This window comes from Schistocerca gregaria, chromosome 4 (genome assembly GCF_023897955.1).
Source record: "Schistocerca gregaria isolate iqSchGreg1 chromosome 4, iqSchGreg1.2, whole genome shotgun sequence".
Lineage (NCBI taxonomy): Eukaryota > Metazoa > Arthropoda > Insecta > Orthoptera > Acrididae > Schistocerca > Schistocerca gregaria.
The window spans coordinates 497,465,221-497,480,700 of NC_064923.1; positions in this window are offsets into that span (position 1 = coordinate 497,465,221).

The window sequence follows — 15,480 nt, forward strand, 5'->3', positions numbered from 1 at the left end:
AGGCAAACTTTTGCAAGCAATTATAGGTCTTTACATGGATAGTCAGGCAGCAGTTAGAGTTGACGGTAAATTGAGTTCATGGTTCAGAGTAGTTTCAGGGGTAAGACAAGGCTGCAACCTGCCTCCACTGTTGTTCATATTATTTACGGATCCTATGTTGAAAACAATAGACTGGCTGGGTGAGATTAAGATATGTGAACACAAAATAAGCAGTCTTGCATATGCGTATGACTTTGTTGTGATGGCAGATTCGAGTGAAAGTAAGGACTATAGTATGAAGATTAGCATCTCCGAAACGAAAGTAATGTCAGTGGGAAAGAAATATAAACAGATTGAGTGCCAGTTAGGAGGAACAAAGTTAGAACAGGTGGATGGTTTCAAGTACTTAGGATGCATATTCTCACAGGATGGCAAGATAGTGAAAGAACTGGAAGCGAGGTGTAGCAAAGCTAATGCAGTGAGCGCTCAGCTACGGTCTACTCTCTTCTGCAAGAAGGAACTCAGTACAAAGACTAAGTTATCTGTGCACCGTTCAATCTTTCGACGAACTTTGTTGTATGGGAGCGAAAGCTGGGTGGATTCAGGTTACCTTATCAACAAGGTTGAGGTTATGGATATGAAAGTAGCTAGGATGATTGCAGGTAGTAGTAGATGGGAACAATGGCAGGAGGGTGTCCACAATGAGGAAATCAAAGAAAAACTGGGCATGAGCTCTTATAGATGTAGCAGTCAGGGCGAACAGGCTTAGATGGTGGGGTCATGTTACACGCATGGGAGAAGCAAGGTTACCCAAGAGACTCATGGGTTCAGCAGTAGAGGGTAGGAGGAGTTGGGGCAGGCCAAGGAGAAGGTACCTGGATTTGGTTAAGAATGATTTTGAAGTAATAGGTTTAACATCAGAAGAGGCACCAATGTTATCACTGAATAGGGGATCATGGAGGAATTTTATAAGGGGGGCTATGCTCCAGACTGAACGCTGAAAGGCATAATCAGTCTTGAATGATGATGATGATGATGATGACTTTAGTCTCTTAGTGTATTGTCAATTAAGTTTGCAATGGATAAATTTGTTACCAAAAAGGCGCGCTTGGAAGTTGATAATACTGCAAGTCAACCTCCAACAATTATTGTGTCGTCCATTGCTTTGTCGTCTTCAGGTGAGAACTGTTCACAGCCAAAACCTGGGCAATCCCGTAAGGGAAGATCATTTCAGAAGTCTAGGTTGATCAAATATACATGGCTAAAGTATGAAGCATCAACCAAAAAAAGTATTTAGCAAAACCTGCAAAGAGGCAGATGCTAAAAATCTTTAGCAAATTTTCTTTTTAAAAAGAGAGAGAGAGAGAGAGAGAGAGAGAGAGAGAGAGAGAAGAAGAAGAAGAAGAAGCATTTACTTTCTAACTGGAAAAAGGCTTTGGAAAAATTCCGTCTTAATGAAAAAAAGTTTATGCATAAAGAAGGTGTTCTGAAAGTAAATTCTATCACTAACCAAAGTGTGGCCTCCCAATTGAATGAACATTTAGATAGTGATATGAAGAAAGGCCATTTAGCTCTTGAGACAATTTTTGCTACCGTGCAATTTCTATGCCGACAAGGACTAGCAATTAGACGGCACGAAGATGTAAACTCAAATTTCAGTTGTTGGAACTCTGAAAGAATGACATACCTGAGTTTAAAGATTGGTTAGGGCATTTGGGGTATAAGAGGACGCCCCACGATACTCAAAACGAGATCATTGATCTACTAGGAAAGTCTGTGTTGAGAAAGGTGTTGACTTCAATTGAGAAGACTGACTATTATGGTTGACAAAACAAGTGATTCTTCAATTCATGAACAAGTGTCTTTTTCTATTTGTACTGTTGATGATTCCTTAATCATCAAAGACTTTATTGGCTTATATGAGACCCCCAACATTCAATCACAAACTCTGTATCGTATTTTAAAAGACTTTTTTGCTCATCTTGGTTTGTCAATGGATAACTTGGAAGAGGAGAGTGCTATGATGGTGCCTCAAATATGAGAGGTAAGTTCCAAGGACTAAAAAAGTTAGTTTTGGATATACAGCCAACAGCACGTTATGTGCACTGCACTGCTCACAGTTTAGAATTGGCAGTTTTACGCAGTCTCCACCATCTTACGTCTATGATGGATATTATGGCTTCAGCCAAGGACTTGATAAAACACCATAAGGGAATCCAACAAAAGGATGGGACTTGTCAGAAGCATACGCTGTGAGAGCCGCCAATGGCCAAGCTGGTCTACGACCCCTTTCCCTGACTCAATGGACTATGCAAGCTTCTAGTATCTTGAGAATACTGAAGAACTTTGAAGAACTTGTAGAGTTTTTTGAAATGTTTTCTGCAGAGGACAAAACAGAAGTAGCTTACAAATGTGCAAGCTACCTTGAGTCAATGTTACAATACAAGACTTACTTCTTTTTACGTCTTTACTGCCATGCAATGAACCCAGTAGAGGACGTCAATGAAAAGATTCAGTGCCCTCGCCTAAGTGTTGCTGATCTGGAGAAAATATATGAGGGCTGGATTTGTATATTGAATGGAAGGCATGATAGTTCAGAACACTTTTGGGAACTGTGTTTAAAAGAAAAGCCTTCACAAGTTGATGATCCTTCGCTTCCTCGGAATCAATGTATGCCAAAGAAGTTGAAAACAACGAAGCTAGCTCACCACACAATTGCAAAACTCCAAAGGAATACTACAAAGCTATTTACATTGAATTTTGTGAAATGGTGCAATCTTTCATTATTGAACGGTTAAATTCAACTGGACTCACACAGGTCATTACAGTTGAACAGGAGTGCTTGCTTTTAGTAAACAGAGGTGAAACAAATTTGGAAAAAATCAACTGAGTTTTTCATAAATGAACTAGACATTGAGAGACTGCGCATACACTTAAATATGTTAGCTGATATCGCTAATAAAAAAAACTGGTCTTAAAAAACGTGATGTAAGAAAGTAGATTACAAAAGAGCCTGTAGTTGGAGAAATGTTATGTGAAGTGCATTAAGCTTCTCCAAGCAGTTTCAATCATGACAGTAACAGCAGAATGGTCATTTAGCACCCTTAGACATCTGAAGTCATATCTCCGATCAACAATGGGACAGAAGCCATTGAACAACTTGGCTGTTCTTCATGGCCACCGAGATGTTTTGGGTGAATTGGATATCCAACCAGTCATCAAAGACTTCATATTCAATTATCCAGTCAGATGGTTGACATTTGCACCTTTCTAAAGACACTCTAGCCCTAATAATGGCATTTAGAGCAATATGAAAAATCTTTATAAAATAGAGAATTAAATACATATATAATGTTAAATTTTCAGTTTTGAAATATTACTATAGTACTGTATTAGTTACTTTCAAGTACTTAAATATTTTTAGTGTGTAAGACCCAATTAAAATCCGATATTTACATACTTTTTGACTGTACTGTATTAACTTTATTAACTGTATTAAAGCATTAACTTTGAGATACTGTTTTCATTTAATGAACCCTGAGCCATAATCATAGTAAGCTTAAATTAGCTATTTCACTTATTAACCAAAGTGCTATCACTGTATGACAGCAATATTTTAGGTTTTATTCTTTTAATGATAGTTTAGGATTTATTTAAATACAATTTCAGTCTTTTCAGAGTTATATATTACTGCTCTGTAAGCATGACTATTACTGTAAACTAAATTAGCTTTTTATGTAAATACTGTGCGTGTTTATGTTTTGTTTCTTTTTTCAAAGCCAAAAAATGTGTCAGGCTTATCGAGATTCCCGGAGTGTCAAGTTATCGAGAGTAAATAATGAACATGAAAAAAGTTCCACTCTTTATTATATAATTTAATGCATGAATTGGGAAAAAAACATGCATCTATCCTTGTAAAAGAGTAATCTACTGAAATGGACACTAAGTAGCCAAATAAAAGAAACTTTGAGAAAAGTACATAGAAAAGACAAGCTAAGTAATATTACTTTTCATATAGAATTATGTTTGCACTTTACAATCATTCAGCTCTACTTTGTACTCTGTCACATGCATTATATAACAACACACTTCAATCACTTCATTTTACAAAATTGCAGAACTGCAAATGGAAGAGGTCAGAAGAGAGAATTTCTCTCACATGTTTGTTATGTGCAGATAATCTTGCTTTATTACAGGATATTTAAGGTGACTAAAAAACTTGCTACCAGTAGTTCCAGATCAGCAAAGAACAACAATTTGGATATTTCACACCAAAACACAAAACAATGACATTTCAAGGATGAGAGTCAAAAACTTTCTTCACAACCCATCTAATATAGTAGCACAGCTGACTTAATTATTCATGCTGATAGACTATTTCTGACACAAGTTGCAATATAATTAATAAGATGATCTGGTTCCAGCATGTGTGCTAATATAAGAAATTCATTCAAAAATAAAACAAACAAGGTTCACAGCCATTCTATAGAACAGTGCCATTATCAGTCCTGGTATGGGGCAATGAAGCTTAACATTAACTAAACGATATATGTCTGAAATATAAGAATTTGAAAAAAATAATTTAAGAATTGCTTTATGATGTACTAGTGTGGGCACAAAACAGAACATTACACTTAGTATGTCTTCAAATGCTAGACCTGTTAAGGATAGGGTGAGGAGCATAAGAAGAAATTGAAGGCATGTACAATACATGGAAGACTGCAGAATCTGACTTGTCAGATGACAAAGACAGCATCACCCTTAGAAAACGTTGTGTTATTCAGTTAGAATTGAGTGAAAGGACAAATTCTTAAAGGAAAAAGAAATAGAAAAACACACTATCAGTCTTTTTTACTGATACTATACTGTATAAAACTGATGTATATTTTTTGGTCATTTAGAAAATGATCTATGAAACATTTGAGTAGCAGACTTGAAATCTACATGTTGCCCCACACTAAGACCATGTGCAAAAAGGGTGGCGTATTGTTAGAAGAAAGCACTTACTCTGGATTTCCTCTAGACAGTTCTGCTGAGATACGATAATAGGTGGCTCACAGTGTGGAAGTGAAATGGCATGGAAACTGGAAACTCACTCCAAAGTTGAGATACATTTGACAGTATGATTCTTGTGGCCAAATTTCTAAATTCCACACAAATTTACCATGAAATTCTGGCTATATATGGTCCAAATGCAATGAAAAGTCTAGTCATGGTGAAATGGTGACAACAATTTGACCAGAGCGGCAAAATATGGGTACTGCTGATCTGGAAGGTTGGCATTGATATCAACAACAGAAAACGATGTCCAGACAATCAAGGAACTGATCTGAAGTAATTACATCATGTGCACACAACGGTTATCGAATGGCTCTATGACAAAGGAGCAGATTTTTATGTTACAGAAATTTTGTGAATACACTGAAAAATGTTGTGTATCTGTGCCACTTTAAAGTGTGGTGAAGCATTCAATTGAAGTTACATGGCCTGACATAATAAAGTGTAGCTTCCGTTTTGATGTCACCTTGTAGAAACTGGTTATGTGAATAAAATTATTTCAGCAGCAACTGTGGAAAAATTACTCACTGAAGTCCCTAATATATAATCTCAAACAAAGAGCATCCTTCAGAGGTGTAAAATGGAGAAATGATTACAATGCAGGTAATATTTTCAAGTGAAGAAATCAGTAAGATAGAATCTGGTATTCTCCAATTACTCATATAATCTAAAAAAAATAACTGAACCTCATTTGCACCCTGGTGCAATGCTGAGAAGATGAGGTCTCCAACAGTACAAAGTGTGATGACGTTATGAGAGAAATTTATCATGAACTTATGAAATCTGGATGAATGTCCAAGAATTATTTAATGTAATCAAATAGATAAAAAGTGACACCCAGTGGCAGCAGGAGGAAACACGTACAAAAGTACTGAAATCTGCAAGTGTTTGGAGCCAATGGTTTCTTTTCGTCATAGAAAGGTGGAATGGGAAGGAAGAGGTGTGAAGGAAAAGAACTGGTGAGGTATAGGAAATGGGGAGGGTTCGGAAAAAATGCCCAGAATCCTGTGTCAGGCAACATTTAGCGGACAGGATGAGAAGAAATTTTCAAAAATTAGTCATTTTCTAGGAATTATTTATTAAATTAATAGTATCATGCCAGAACTCGTTCTGTACCTGTTGCACTCAGTACCTTTCTTGGCTATGGACAGAGCATCAAGCTTCTCTGACACAGTATCTAAACTTAATGCAAGGAATGAGAGATGGAAGGGGAAAATCATTGAAGCTTATAAATTCAACAAAACAATAGAAGAGCATGGAAACTTGCGAAGAATCTAGTAATGACTATTTGTGCTTTAGGTGATATGACTCTGATGACGCAAACCAGACTGACCAATGAGTCTTACAGAAAGGAAAGAGCAACCAAAGAACAAGCAAAAGTAATACTGACTGGATATGACAAGCTAATACTTTGTGTAGTAGAGTCATGACTCAAACATGGAACGTGGCCCTTCAGGGACAGTGCACAACCAATGAAACCCACATACTCTCCCATGGGACTTTGAAATGATTACCTCAGAATGTTGACATAATAGGAAATTGATTGTCATCAGCCTCATAGATTTACCTGAGAACAAATCCTCTTAACCTACATGGACTATATCGGGCTTGATGTTATGTGATGAAACTATGCTGCCTGTGGAGAAAAGCGGAGAAGATGTTGACGAGTTTAAGTCTGGAATCAACCTATGACGTGTGTCTGGATGGCACAGTGCAAGTACACTGCCTGCAGAAAACAAAGATGCAAACTACAGTTCTACTTCTTTACCATTTACACTCAAATGCCATCTACAATCAGTACAGAATAACACATTGTTCAAAATCTAAATGCGACAATAACAGCCAGGATTAAAACATTCTCTCTTGAGGAACTAACAAGAGCCATATGGCAGCTTCATGGAAAACAAAGCTGTTGACTCTGAAAGTACTTAGATGAATACAAACAAAGTACTTTGGTCCAGTACATGGATGAGAAACAATAAATCAGCTCACTGTATTTTTCAGCTTTCCTATATCAAGCAGGATAGTCATGTGACATGTCCCTAGCCATGAAGAGAAACCTCAGGACAAAAACTTTAAACCGATCTCTTCTCCCTCCTCATATTTATATATTTTTTGAAAGTATGGTTCTGGGTAGTATAGTCACCAATGGGGGTGATAAAATAATTCCACAGCAAATTTGTTTCTACCATTTCTAAGAGCTACTTCTTTTTGTTAACTCTCATCTTGTCTTGTTCCATATTCTATTGGAGTTGCAGAACAGAATGAGCCAGTGGTAAAACATACTATGGTCAAGTTCTGAATCTCATTTAGTTTACATGGAGAGTCAGTTTGGTTAAAACAAACTGTTGTTAGTGCTTTGCATCCCTAGATGTGAGCCCTATAGACCACATTCACAAGACTGACGAAGAACCTATGATATGCCACTTTCCACTTAAGAAACAATAAAGTTCTTGAAACTCCTATTTGTAGCTGAATATTCATATTCTGTAACATAAAAAAGAAACACTTTGTACTGAAGCATTTATATAACAGATACAGGATTTAAGCTTTAACCATGAACGGACATACAGAATTTCGTTGAATGGTTTCACTGGCTTCCACAGCACTAATCACAGAGATTTGTCCACAATCATTTAGCAAATAATACTTGACATGTTATCTTAACAAAAAGAGATAAACAATTAAGTACTTAGTTAATTCATAAACACGTCCACATTGTTAACAGCCAGGTTTATCCAACAAAGCATCTATATGTTGTGTTCAATGCTTTTTACGTATCTCCATATTTAGAAACATGTTAACTTATATGCTTCAGCACTAGTCACTCGCTGCACTCCTCCCCAGCCCCCAGCCACCCCCCCCCCCCCCCCCCCCACACACACACCCACTGCCTCTCTTTCTGAGGTAACATCAAGACGATTTCTGAATTTATATTATGTCCTTTATATTTTTCTATCTGTCTTGATGCATCCACAATGATCTCATCCTCAAAAGGACATTCAACACTTAATACTCCTTTGCTTTACCTGGCTCTATGAAAAACTGAGCCAGCATCCTCCTCCCATATGTGAATGAGATTTTTAACTTGAAGATGGAAGTGAATTGGTATACACTCCTGGAAATTGAAATAAGAACACCGTGAATTCATTGTCCCAGGAAGGGGAAACTTTATTGACACATTCCTGGGGTCAGATACATCACATGATCACACTGACAGAACCACAGGCACATAGACACAGGCAACAGAGCATGCACAATGTCAGCACTAGTACAGTGTATATCCACCTTTCGCAGCAATGCAGGCTGCTATTCTCCCATGGAGACGATCGTAGAGATGCTGGATGTAGTCCTGTGGAACGGCTTGCCATTCCATTTCCACCTGGCGCCTCAGTTGGACCAGCGTTCGTGCTGGACGTGCAGACCGCGTGAGACGACGCTTCATCCAGTCCCAAACATGCTCAATGGGGGACAGATCCGGAGATCTTGCTGGCCAGAGTAGTTGACTTACACCTTCTAGAGCACGTTGGGTGGCACGGGATACATGCAGATGTGCATTGTCCTGTTGGAACAGCAAGTTCCCTTGCCGGTCTAGGAATGGTAGAACGATGGGTTCAATGACGGTTTGGATGTACCGTGCACTATTCAGTGTCCCCTCGATCACCAGAGGTGTACGGCCAGTGTAGGAGATCGCTCCCCACACCATGATGCCGGGTGTTGGCCCTGTGTGCCTCGGTCGTATGCAATCCTGATTGTGGCGCTCACCTGCACGGCGCCAAACACGCATACAACCATCATTGGCACCAAGGCAGAAGCGACTATCATCGTTGAAGACGACACGTCTCCATTCGTCCCTCCATTCACGCCTGTCGGGACACCACTGGAGGCGGGCTGCATGATGTTGGGGCGTGAGCGGAAGACGGCCTAACGGTGTGCGGGACCGTAGCCCAGCTTCATGGAGACGGTTGCGAATGGTCCTCGCCGATACCCCAGGAGCAACAGTGTCCCTAATTTGCTGGGAAGTTGCGGTGCGGTCCCCTACGGCACTGCGTAGGATCCTACGGTCTTGGCGAGCATCCGTGCGTCGCTGTAGTCCGGTCCCAGGTCGACGGGCACGTGCACCTTCCGCCGACCACTGGCCACAACATCGATGTACTGTGGAGACCTCACGCCCCACGTGTTGAGCAATTCGGCGGTACGTCCACCCGGCCTCCCGCATGCCCACTATACGCCCTCGCTCAAAGTCCGTCAACTGCACATACGGTTCACGTCCACGCTGTCGCGGCATGCTACCAGTGTTAAAGACTGCGATGGAGCTCCGTATGCCACAGCAAACTGGCTGACACTGACGGCGGCGGTGCACAAATGCTGTGCAGCTAGCGCCATTCGACGGCCAACACCGCGGTTCCTGGTGTGTCCGCTGTGCCATGCGTGTGATCATTGCTTGTACAGCCCTCTCGCAGTGTCCGGAGCAAGTATGGTGGGTCTGACACACCAGTGTCAATGTGTTCTTTTTTCCATTTCCAGGAGTGTATTACCCATTATCAATCTTGGGAGAATCGTTTGATAGTAAAGGATATGATTATTATATCTTTACGTTAATTGTTTGGCAATCTTTAGTCAGTTTTCTCTAAATAATCCTTTATTATTGTGGAAGGGATATTTTTCATGATTTCATTAATGTTTGGATTTTAGCTATCTCTTACCTTCTATTACAGTTTATTGTTCAATTTTATTCCATGGTAAAATTCTGTTTTGTCTTTTTATCTTCCCCCTCCCCTCAGTAAATGATGTAAACTAAGTCTGGCTCTTTTTGCAGGATTATGAATGCTGCTGTTAATGTAATTAATACTTGACATACACCACATATTGGAAGATTTCCTCAGTTTGTACAATTAGGATAATCAGCAATTAAAACAGATATTTATAGTGAGTTTGACAGTATTTGATTATCAATCTTAAGACCCTTTTCCACATTTCCAAATCTGATTTCATACGTAAGGAATAACTTTAAATTCGCACTTCGGGGCTCATGACATGACGTCTAATGAAAACGTGTGCTCTTTGCGATACTAAACAAATTTTTAGGCCATTCAACGTAAAGTTTAAAAACTTAACTCATCTAATCAAAGTTTCAATTCCTTCGTTTCTTTTATATTTTTCATTTGCTGACAATGTGTTCTGAGTGGAATAATAAATGAACACAACTTCACTGAAATGATTAATTCCTGTCACATTTACGTAATTTCTCCTCTGTTGCTAGACTTTCAATTGATATTGAAATTAGGAAAGGCATTGTTTTTATTGTTGACTGAAACTGTACTTTCTTTTTCTGAACACTAATGTAGTTACATGTTATCACCTTTCCTATGTAAAATTAATTCTATGTTTTAGTCAAAAGTAATAATTTATGCTAATTTACAACTTTAAACATAAAAACCGACAAAAAGACACACTTCTCGATACTGGGCAGAATTGCTGGACTATGCAGCAGCTACTACACTGGGAAAACATGAGAATTTACATAACTGTTGTTATACTTTCTCCACACTGACTTTGCCAATTTGGTTGCACTGTGTGATGCTATGAGATGCATCACCCCAGGTTTAAAACTTGCTTCTTCATCCTTTAATTTTTCTTAGATGGCTAGTTCAAAATTAATATGAAGTGTGTTCTTTGATCACTTTGTCAAGTTTTCTGTCCAGGAAATGCAACAGCTAAAAAGTGATTTCAATACGGGTATGGTCAATGTCCAGATGGCGAGCACTGCAGTTATAACACAAGCTAGACACTCAGCCATCAACAACCACACTGGTGGGGGCTATCACAAGAGGGTATACAGAGTGGTCCATACAGAGCACTTACCACATCAAGGTTTATGGCACATATGTTCCACAATCTGTTTATGTCATCATATCAAGTTGATAGTGACCTGTCATCCATCTGTTCACAATTACAACCCTGCCGTGTTCATTATTATTTTCTTTGTTACAACTTGACTGTGTCATATGACAACTTTGGTTTTACAATTTGGTTCCAACTGGTTCACAAGCTGTCTGGTATGATTGTTTTGGGCATGTTTGTCATGTGCAAATAGAGTTGATATTGACTTTAAGTTTAACTGTATTCAACGGTACGGCAATAAACAACTGTTGCACATCTTCCATGATTGCAGCAACAGCATAAATATCAACAGAATCTTGTCTTTTCTTGAGGAAATGAATGAAGAGAATGACTGAACCAAATTAAACTACATTATGCAGTGAACAACAACAAAAGAAAAAGAAATGTCAACAAGGAATTTACACAGAATTTCATTACTAGGGAGATGATGACATAGATTTGAAGAATAAATTTCAGGACTGACACAAACTGTCGTGATAGCTTTTTCTGTTATTCCTGCCACATTTGAGGGTAAATTAGTAACAAAAAAATATTAGAACTGTAGATAAATGATGTGACAGTGATTGCAGAAGCTATTTTTGCCACATTACCCATGAACTATGTACAAACTAGATAATGAGAAGTAAATCTCTAGAATTTAAATTCCATTGTGATTTTATGGCTTATGATCGGTGAGCAACTGAGGACTGTTTCTGCAAAACTAGCTTTTTTTTTAAAAAAAAAAATAGCTTTTATCCTTAATAGCACTGTTCAGGTTATGCAGCCTGCTTCAGCAAAACTTGCTTTATTTCTTACTTACATAACTGAGAATACAGCCAGTCTTTCAAAACTTGGCTCATGCATTTGTAAAGGTCTTTTCAAAATTTGTTTTATGATACTTAGTTTGCCAAAGACACTGGAGGCATTCTTGTGTTTTCTCATAATCTGTTTAGTGTGTAAAAGATGTCAAAACAAGTACTTGGTGACTGTGTTATGGCACTCCTGGTATAAATGGTTTGCTTGGTGGTAGATGGCAGGGCATATTACTTTGTGTGCCATGTAATCTTATAGTGCGGTGGCTGATGCAGGCTCCCATTAGCCACTGCACCGGGTGTCTATGTAGTTTGCATGGGCAGTATTAAACTCCATTTATTGACAATAGCTGATATTTGAGTTGGTTGCCAGTTACCGCCATTTTGTGGAAGTTAAGTGTAGAAGACTAAGCGTGATAAATAGTGAATAAGGAAGGTGACAATGAATATATTACTGTGAGCAGGATTGCCGCAAGGTTCCCCACGTGAAATTCCCTGATTTCCAGACAAGTTTTAGCATTTTTCCCTGACAAATTTTGGGATCTCAAGGGTGAGTAAAGACAAGTTGACAGAAAAATGTAAGGATTTTTGTATTCGTCCCCTTTGTGAGCAAAAATCCTAAGAACTAACATTAACGTCTTTTGTAATGAACTGTTTTTCGATGGAAAAAGCAAGCAAAATGGTATACGTGTTTCATCAAGACCATTGTTCTTGTTTTGTTCCAATAGAACTAAACACATCTGGTGACAAAAATACGCATTTCCTGGGAGTCACAAGATATATTTAAAATACCTTCACTGATTTCAAAAGTAACCACAGGAAAAAGTAGGCCTCTTGAAAGAAGTTGTGGGAAGCTGGGAAGGGTTGTGCAAACCAGCACTATAGGTGAATGTCCGCCCCCGGTAGCTGAGTGGTCGTCAATGGAAAGGGCCCGGGTTCGATTCCTGGCTGGGTCGGAGATATTCTCCGCTCAGGGACTGGGTGTTGTGTTGTCCTAATCATCATAATTTCATCCCCATCGACGCGCAAGTCGCCGAAGTGGCGTCAAATCGAAAGACTTGCACCAGGCGAACGGTCTACCCGACGGGAGGCCCTCATCACACAACATTTCATTTTTCACTATAGGTGAATGCCAATATAATGTTGCTTTTACCATGTTTGTTATTGTTGGTTGTTGTTATTTTACAGGCACTGTGTGCTTTTTCTTTCAAAAAATATATTAGTACATAGCATACAAACCACCAATAACTGTCACAAATTTCTTCTTCTTATCTTTCTAACATATAAATTACTTTTGAAGTGCCAAAGCATATTGCAATAAATAAAATGTCTACAAAACACCACGCTGTACAATGTACTTGCGGTGAGACAGTCGAAATTCCTGAAATCCATCGCCTGTTGACTCTGGCCTGCTAAGGAGCACCTCGGTCCTGCATCCATGGATAAACCACGAAAATCTGCCGGATTATGCCACACAACCAGACCCGGCCTGCAGGTGGATTGGTGAAACTAGATCTGATGGGCAGGCCCTGCAAATTAGTGGGAGCCGCATGGCTTCAGATCAACAGGCCCAATCCATTACAGATTCTCGCATAAACGGCCTCTGGTTTTGGCCCATTATGGAAATCCACAGAGCCACAGATAGCATGTTGAACAAATCAGATCACAGTGATTAATCCCTGCAATAGATAACTTGTTCAAATACCCTGAGTATCAATAATAAATGAGGATAGGTAGCAACTCACCGTAAAGATGATTGGGCACGTAGAAAAGACAATTAAAAGACAATTATACTCACAACTAAATTTTCAGCCAAAAGTTTTGCCAGAAAATGAGAACACATTCACATAATCACTCAGACACAACTGATGCACACCTGACCACCATCTCTGTCCACTGCATCAACAATCTCTGAGAATCAGATCTGAACAAACCACTCTTCATAACTCTCTCCTCTCATCAGCAGCTACTAGGTTAGCGGCAAGAAGAGGTGGCAGCACTGACTGCAAGCTGAGGGGGGGTGTAGGAAGGGTAGAAGCAGTAAGAATGAGAAATTAGGAAAGCACGGCACATTCTCAGCTGTGCCCAGCCAGTGACATCTCAGTAAACAAACCATTTCATCTGCTGAGACAAAAATGAGATTTTCCCTTTTTTTTCTCAATTTCCCTGATATTTCCCGGACACGTTTCAAATTCCCTGATTTCCAGAATTCATGGCAACCCTGGTGACTGAAACATATATTGGGCATACAAGGAGAGAAATGAAGTTGTGAAACATCTCCACAGCTAAATCATTTTGATATTCAAAGCAAAATGCTGTGCCTGAATTGACTGCTGGCATGCTGAAAGGAGTGAGGCAAGCAACCATGGAGGAAGGACTTGTCATGAAGGCAAACTCTCTTACGCTTACTTATCACATTTCAATAATCTATTATATTCTTTAGAACATAAGAACAAGCAAGATACATTGCCTCCTTCATACATTTATATCTGGGCATGCTGTAGATCCCACTGAAGCTCAGGCTTCTACATCAGTGTCTATCAAGTATAATATAAAGCTTTGAAATGGATCTCAAGTTAAACAGTTTGTGCTACTACATTTCAAAAAAATAGCAGGATTGCTTAGCCCAGATTGCTCGGCACTATCAACAACATGGGGCAGCAGTACAGGAATGAAGAGATGGCTCAAAGGCAAGTCAAGCTGACATAGTTATGACCCAACAAGTAAAAGAGCACATTACGAAGTGTAAGTGTAGAAAGTGTCATTACATCAGAGGGAAAATGAGTAGGTCACATTTAATGTAAATATAACATAGGAAAATTTTTGTGAAGAAAAAAGACAAGCACGCAATAAGAGCTGCTTTGTGTCAAAATGTGTTCTTAGGGAATTTTGATCTCGGCTTTGGCAACCCTCACAGTGACACCAGTTCAACATACAAGGAACTCACTGTACACGAAGATCACAGGAACAAAATCTTGGCAGAAAGTGTGCAAAACTAACCTGCACTTGCATAAAGCCCATGCAAAGAAGTTCCACAGCATCATGAACAAATACTCTGAAGACATACAAAGGCTGTCATTGACATGTAACAAATCAATCTCTGCCAAAGGTCTGTTTAGGAGAAGTCTTTTATGCATGACAGATATGGCTCTATAGCCTGATTATAGTGATACATGAACCAAAACAAGGTACTGATAACATTTTTCAATATACCTGGTGTGAAACAGAAGTTATATGTCCAAATGAAATCGAATCTGAGCTACAACGTTTTCTCATACATTATTTCGAAAGGAGGACTAGAGCTATTGGTAAGAGAGAATTGAAACTTGAGCTTTTTTCAGACTTGTGCACCAGTCAGAACAAGATTTTTACAGTGCTCTGTATGCTGGCACATTTTACTGAACTCACTAAGGTGTTCTCTGAACTTACCCACTATTTTCCTATAAGCTGACATGGATTCAGGCCACCGAATTGTGTACTAAGTAACGCCGAGAAGGAATACAGGAAGAAAGAAAAGATCATAACACCCTGTGAATACAGGAATATTCTAGCGAAGATTGGAAAGTGCTGATGTGGGGAGATGACTGGTTTTCCTATGACTTCAAGGTTTTCCTATGACTTCAAATAGATTTCTAAAGAAATACTTATGTCTACCTCATCTTTCAAACTGATGGGCATACGAGCAATAACTTACAGACAAACTAATGTTAAAATTCAATGTACTATTAAAACGATATATTTATATGGA